This window comes from Lissotriton vulgaris, chromosome 7 (assembly GCF_964263255.1).
Source record: "Lissotriton vulgaris chromosome 7, aLisVul1.2, whole genome shotgun sequence".
In the NCBI taxonomy this organism is placed as follows: domain Eukaryota; kingdom Metazoa; phylum Chordata; class Amphibia; order Caudata; family Salamandridae; genus Lissotriton; species Lissotriton vulgaris.
This window is the reverse complement of record NC_141695.1, coordinates 1,312,455,228-1,312,463,030: the sequence shown is the minus strand read 5'-3', so window position 1 is coordinate 1,312,463,030 and position 7,803 is coordinate 1,312,455,228.

The following is a 7,803-nucleotide window of genomic DNA, read 5'->3' as shown; positions in this document are numbered from 1 at the left end:
CGTTCGGGGAACGGTCCGTCATAGCCTGCAATGAGAGGAAAGAGGCACCTGGAAAAAGGTTCGCAACCGTGTTGAGCCCCGCACCTTGAAGGACCTGCAAAGCCCCAATTTCACTGGAGACCGAAATCTCTGTGTGATACAGCAGTGGCGTATCTGGGGCATATAACGGCAGTCGGTTTGCTCGTCTACCCAATTCTCGCCAGGCGTTAGCAGTGGAGCGCACTGTGTCTACTTCCCCCTTCTCAAACACAGAGTGTGTGTTGACTATCATTGCTTTCAATGGGATAGGCATAACTGCCCTGGCCTCAAGCGCTACATGTGGCGTATACGGCGGGCCGACAGCCAATAAGCAGCAAACTGCGCCTGAGCGCATAAGTAGTATAGTTTCATGTCCGGGATGGCAAAGCCCCCCAAGTCATATGGTTTAGTCAGTACATCCCATTTCACTCTTGGCTTCTTACCGGTCCAGGTCAGCGCTATCAGCAAAGACTGCAGTCTAGCAAAGAAATGCGACTTAAGCGGGAGAGGAATATTAACAAAAAGATATAAAAATTTCGGAAGAATCACCATTTTTATGAGAGATACACGGTCAGCAAAGGTGAGCGGAAGTCGAATCCAACGTGCCACCTGATCCTCTAGCTTAGCAATAGCCACTCCATAATTAGCCCGAATGACTTCCTGACTGTCCCTATGCATCCAAATTCCAAGGTAACGCACCGGTTCCGTGGCCCACTCTAACGGGAACTCTAAGGGGAAGGGGACTGCAACGTCAGTGAGTGGTAATATAACAGATTTCTCCCAATTTATGGAAAGACCCGAGTGATGGCCGAACCGAATAAATTCACGCAGTACAGGTTCCAAATATCGCGCAGGCTCCCGCACATCGAGGACCATATCATCGGCGTACATGGACACCGCCAGAGACCGAAGAGGAAACTTCAGGGCAACGTCCGCATATCGCTGCCTCAGAACACACGCCAATGGCTCCATTACAAGAGCGAATAGTAAAGGCGACAAGGGACAGCCCTGCCTGGTCCCTCGCCGCACAGGAAACGGAGCTGATACATGGCCGTTCACCCGTACACGTGCCATGGGATTCGTGTATAGTAGAGTCACCAGTGACGTAAAAAAGAACGGCACTCCCATACGATGCAGTATCGCAATCATATACCGCCATGCGACTAAGTCGAAGGCCTTTGCGGCGTCTAGCATGACAGCCACCGCAGCCAAGTCCGGTTTGAGAAGATGTAGCACTGCAAAGATGGCTCTCAAATTGTGAGTGGTAGACAGGAGGGGGATAAAGCCAGACTGATCCGGCAACACCATGACCGGGAGGAGCAGGCGCAGTCTGGTCGCCAATACTTTAGCTATGATTTTAACATCGGTGTTCATAAGGGACAATGGCCGATACGACTCGCATTTATTTTGCGGTTTACCCGGTTTCGGTAGTGCAACCAACAGTGCCTCTCTCATTGTGGCCGGGAATTGACCCTGTTCCACAGCCTCCTCTAGGACCATTGCCAGATGTGGTAGCAATAGATCCACATATTCCTTATAAAATTTGGATGGCAACCCATCGGTGCCCGCTGCCTTGCCATTCGGCAAGGACGCTATCGCATCTCGAAACTCTCCCTCCGTTATATGATGCATAAGGAACTCCTGCTGACCCCTCGAGAGCCAGACCAGCGCTATATCTTCAAAATATTGCGCAATTTCATCCTCCCCCGCCGTCTCCTTATACTCATACATTTGTTCATAATATTTGGTAAAACAGTTCAGAATGCCAGCCGCACTAGTGACAGTGGTATCCCCATCCTCTATCTCCTGCCCTGCACAATGCCTAGCCCAAGGGTCTTTTATACGATCCGCCAATCCTCACCCTGGCCGTCCCCCCTCGCCATAATAACGCGCTCTAGTCTGCTTGGACAAGAATTTAACCTCCTGATCCGCTAGATCGTTGTATTCAGTGACTTTCAATCGAATATTGGCCAGCAAAGTCTCCTCAGGATGTTCCTCCAGTTGTCTTTCAAGCAACAACAATTCTCCCTCCAACCTGGCCATTGCATCCCTCGACGATGTAAGCACACTCGATTGCAGGCCTATACATGCTCCTCTTATGGTCACTTTAAAGGCTTCCCACACCGTGCACATACTATCAACAGACCCAACATTCTTGTCAAACAACTCCTCAATAATCGTCCTCAGACGCTCACACAATACCAAGTCAGTCAGAGTACCCGGCGGGAGTCTCCAGGAAAAAGGGGCCGGTGCATGTGATGGCATCCCCACCTCCAAACATACGGGTGCATGATCAGAAATCGTTCGAGGGAGATGCCCAACATCTATCACCCATCCGCTGACATCTCGGGTCACCAACCAATAATCCAGCCTCGACCACGTGTCATGTGCTGATGTGTAACACGTGCCCTCCCTCCGCCCAGGATGTTTCAATGGCCACACATCCACCATTCCAAGCCCTCCCATTCCATCTTGCACTGCATCAGCCGCTCTCTTGTGCGCATAAGGCCTATCATGTTTCCTGTCCAACGCTCCATCAAGAGTGACATTCAAATCCCCCCCACAGATTATAGCCGATGGGGGCAACAGGTAGACCTTATTCCATAGATTAACATAAAAATCGGGGTCGTCAGCATTGGGGCCATAGACATTAATCAGTGTAACCAGCGTGCCACATAGCTTACCATGTAATATGATATATCGACCATCCACGTCAATCTCTTCATGCAGTGAAACAAACTGTACATTTTTTTTAATCAGAATCATAACTCCTCATGCATATTCCGAATAATTCGAGGCCAGCCTAGTACCAGCCCATTGTTTACCCACAGTTTCAGCCGCCCTTCCCCTAAGATGTGTCTCCTGTATGAAAGCTACTTGTGCTCCGCGCCTGTTCAGAAATGCCAACATTTGTCTAGTTTTCTGTGGACGATTCAATCCTCTTACATTCCAGGTAATGCAAGTAAGTTTACCCCCCCTGTTCATTTAACCAAATCCTAAGTATACCCTGTACACAATTGGACAGGTACAATGCCCCACAGAGAGTGCAGAGCACATGGTAAGCAAACAAACAAGAATCAGCAGGTAATGCCGCACATGTAAGGCCACCCAGTGACCAAGATCGACTCAATTTCTGTCCAGCCCAAGCCAACCCCCAATCACAAAGCTCAAAACAGATCGCCCTGACCCACAAACTCCGAAAGCCCAACATCCCCCCTTCACCACTTCAGCACCCCAAACCTGCCAAAGCTGTCCCCTACCCCCTAGACCCCAAAGCCCCAACAGTACAACCATTAATGCGCGGGGAACTCCCTTGTGTCGGGGCGTAGTGACGCACAGCCCTCGCTAGTAAACTAACGAAGAGCAGACTGCAGAAACCATGTAAACATCCCACCCCTCCCGCCCCAACCCTGCAGCAGCTAGGATAGCAAAGATTCAGTTTTCCACAGCGCTCAGCAAATGGCTTAAGGACAGTCCTAACAGCACCACAATACCACTCGTAGTACATGTCAGATAAACAGCGCCTCAGTGTAGTGTCCAGTATCCTTCGTACAGTTCAGCAATGGACATACCAATACAGCATAAACCCTCCCCGACATAGCCACCCCCCAGTGCAGATTGTCAAATGATACCTGGTCAATTGGCAAATCAACGTAATAAATGTGCAACCATAAATAACCCAGTGAACGCAGCATACACAATAGTCAAAGGTGGCTGTCGAGCAAGGCGTGATCAGTGTGAACAGTGTTCCCTTAGGTCAAGGAGAGGGACCACATGGCATTAAGAAGCCGAACAGCAGCACGTGGATTTCAGCTATTCGTTAATAACAGCAGAGCGATCACTTAAACCACCGCCTCTTGCAAATCCTCCTCCCCGTCTTGCGCCACATTTGAATCGCTTTTACGTTTTTTCTGTTTTTTGGCATAGTCCATGGCCGCCTTGGGAGAGGCGAAGATTTTGTTGTCCGAAGAAGGCCCAATCCGAAGCCTAGCCGGATATAGCATGGCGTACGGGATATTTTCGGCGCAAAGGAGCTGTTTTACTGAGGCGAATTCTTTTCGCGCCGTCTGCACCGCTACTGTGAAATCTGGATAGAATTCAAGTTTATTTCCCTGATACTCCACAGTGCCTTTTTCCCGTGCAAGACGCAAGAAGACATCGCGATCTCTATAATTGAGAATGCGGGCAATGACGGGGCGAGGCTGCGCCCCAGGCACCGGTCTTTTCGCCAAAGAGCGATGTGCGCGCTCCACAATGAACACACGCGATAGCTGGTCAGCCCCAAATATGTCCACCAACATGCGTTCCATGAAGTCCTCCATTTTGCCCACATTCGTAGATTCTGGCAGGCCCGTGACGCGGATGTTATTGCGTCTGGACCTCCCTTCAAATTCCTCATTCTTTGCCTGGATGACCGCCAAAACACGCTCCATGTTAAACACCTTAGTGGACACCGTGGCCAGCCCATCCTCAGTGGCAGACACTCTTTGCTCAGCTTCGCCCATTCGCTCATTTTGCCGGTCAAACTGTGTCGCCATGTGGTCCAGCCTGTGGTTAACCGCTTCCATGGTGCCCTCTATGGACTGAAGTGCCTTTTGCATCGCCACCAGTGTGGCCTCCAGGTTAGGGGTACCACCAACCGCCCCGGAGGAGTCATTGTCTGTAGGGGCCTGCGAAGATGACATCGCTGTTTTTTTGGCGTCAAAGTTAAGTTTGGGCTGGTTCCTCTCAGGCCTGCCCATGTCGATACGCAATGTCCTCTGACCGGCCCAGCAGCAGTAGTCCAAGGGTAGTGTACCTCCCAGTGACCCTCTCAATGCAGGTCCTGCCAATGCCCATTAACCGGCTAGGCCGGAATGCGCCCGGCCTCCCCCGCCGTCTTATAAGCAACTGCTAACCAGGGACACAAGGCGCCAACCCCGTAGGCCAGGGCCCCTCTCTCGATCTGTGCAGCAGCTCAGCCGGTACTCCGCAGCAGAAGCAGCGACCCCCCACGTGTTCAGTGCCTTCAGATCTCCCCCTGCATCGCTTCTCTGCCGGTGTGTGTGCCCCGCCCGCGTCCCTGCCAGGCGCAGCTCGCTCGGCGTGGCCTAGTGCGGCCCAGTGCCACCTCCGCAGCCCCGGGCTCGCGTAGAACCTCACCTCACTCACCGCACGTACCAGGGCCGAGCTCCGGGCCACAGGATCGCCGCTCTCTCCCGCCTCGTCGAGACCTGCTCTCGCCGTCTCCGGCGCTCGCCTCAGTCCCCTCGTCCGCTTCCCTGACCCAGGGAGGGTACAGTAGAGCAATGAAGCAGCCGCTGGATTCCAACCTCAGGGCCGCACACCTCCAGAGCCGGTCCCGGCGCAGCACGCCCCTGCCAGGAAAACAGGTCCGGCGTCCCGCTCGGCGATAGAAAGGCGCCTCACTTTTCGCCGTAATGCTGTAGCTGTCGATCACCGTCGGGTTGGTTAGTGTAAGCGGCAGGATTTAAAGGATATATGAAGGATATAAAACGGTCTCGACAGAGCCTCACATATGTACGGCCATCTTGCCTGGCGCCTTCTAGCGCCCCCCAGGCCTTACAGCAACTTGAAGAGTACCTGAAACTCCCCCCATTCAAAGGGAACCTGAGCTACCTCACACTCTTTCTGGGAGTTGTCAGCAGCTATCACAGGATAAAATGTGTGGGGAACCACCTGCTCTCTGGACACCAAGTGACACTTGACAGCTGTCACACTTGCTCCGGTGTCTCTGAGAGCTTCCACTCTATGGCCATTAATGGTCACCCACTGCCTATATTTATTAGTGTTACTAGGCAGAGGGGGTGGAGGGACCATTTCTATGTCTCCTAAAGAGACCTGGGACATTTCTGCGGGACCCCTCCCACCAGGGGCAACCATCTCCTCCCCTCCCAGGGCTACACTTGCCAACTGACGGGGGGTGCACGTGGTGGTGCATTCGAGTACCTCATGGGACACTGGGGATCATAATAACGGTGTCCCACCTGCTTACAAACATAGCAGGTCATTGGGCCCCTATGAACAGGTTTACCTGTCGGGGCCCGCGGGCTTCTTCACAGGGGGAGGCTGGGAACCCTTCCCTTGGTTCCCTTGGGGATTACTTTGGGGCCCTTTCTGGAACTCCCTCTGTTTACCCTTGTCCCCCCCACTCTTCTGCTGGGGACCCTGCCCACCTTTGGCTGAGTCTCCCACTGGACCCTTGTGGACCCTGGTACTGACCCAGCGGTCCGCCTCCTCAGCAAGTTTTCTAGGGTTAGATATCTTGCTATCAATAAGGTGCTGGCGCAGCTCTAGAAAATAGTTATTAGACAAGTGCTCCCAAGCAAACAAATCATAAAGAGCATCATAACTTTCTACTTTGCTGCCCTTTACCCAACCATCCATGGATCTGCAAAAAAATGACACATATTCAACCCACGTAGTACCAGGCAACTTCTTACATTCTCTAAAGGCTTGTCTGTACTTTTCTGGGGTTAGGCCATACCTCAACATTAAAGCATCTTTCATATGAGCATAAGACATCCTATCCTCAACAGGCATGTCCAACAGGGTATCTCTCCCCTCATTCACAAAGCAACCCCACAACCCCGCTCCCCAATCCTTCTCAGGGCCCCGGTGGGCCAACAATGCTAACTCATATGCTTTAAACCATTGACCAAGGGAGGCGTGGCCAAGATGGCGGGCTGAGAGGTCGCACTTGCCGAGAGGTCCCGGGCCCCTGAAACCCTGCACCGCTCCTAACCGCTGATTCCCCCCCGGATCAAGCGGTGACTGAGCCTGGAGACCCCGTTGGTGGTGTGGAGTGATCGTTGAGCCTTGATTGCCCCGCCGGAGGTGCGATTTTGACCGAGAAAGCCTGGGGCGGAGACCGCTGGGCGGCTTGTGTGCGATCCGGAGGCCGCGAGACCTCCGGGCTTGGGGTCTCGATGGTGTGCTCTGCTGCCTGTGAGTGACCCGCTGAAGTGCTTGTGCCGCGGTGCCAGAGTGGGTGCCTAAGGGGACTTCGCTAGTGGAGCGGAGCCGACCGGCGGAGGTCGACGAGAACGGAGCTGAACGGAGAAGGTCGACGGAGGCGGAGCCAGCACCCGGCTGCTACGCAAGTCCGGGACTTGAGAGTACTCGCCTCGTGTGGCCGTTCCGGCCCAACCCCGGTTGTGGAGGAGTGGTGTTGCGCCCCCGGAGCAGATATTCCCCCAGGAGTGCCGGACCCGACTACCCCTGCCCCGCGAGCCTGCCCTCCGGCTGTGTTTCTCTCCGCTGGCCCTGCGACTCCCTGGGCGTTGGCCCATTGACTGTAACGGGCGGCCATTTGGTGAACTTCGGCCCGGCTGCTCGGCCTTGCTCGGGATCTCTGTGTGGCGGTGCTTCCTGGCCGGTGTATAGCTGCCCTGACCCTGGTGATCTCTTCGCCGAGCGACGGCCATCGTTGCCTCCTGTGCCGCCAGGATGTCGAACGCTAGGGGACAGAGGAGGGGCGATCGGACTTTGCCGGACATGTTGGGGCGTGGTGCCCTATGCAGCGGAGGGAACCAAACCGCCACGACCTCCCCGGCCCCGTCCAGGGGCGCTGATGGCGGAGAGCCCCCGGTGACACGATCATTACTCGAGTCGCTGTTCAGCTCCTTGCGGGAGGATTTTCAAACTTTGAAACAGGAGGTGGCCGGGGAGGTCCGCGAGGTACGGAGAGAGGTGGACTCCCTGGGGGAGCGGGTCAACACCATGGAGGAAGCTGGTCACTCCAGGGACGAGGAGATCACCCACCTGCAGCAAGAGGTCCTGCGG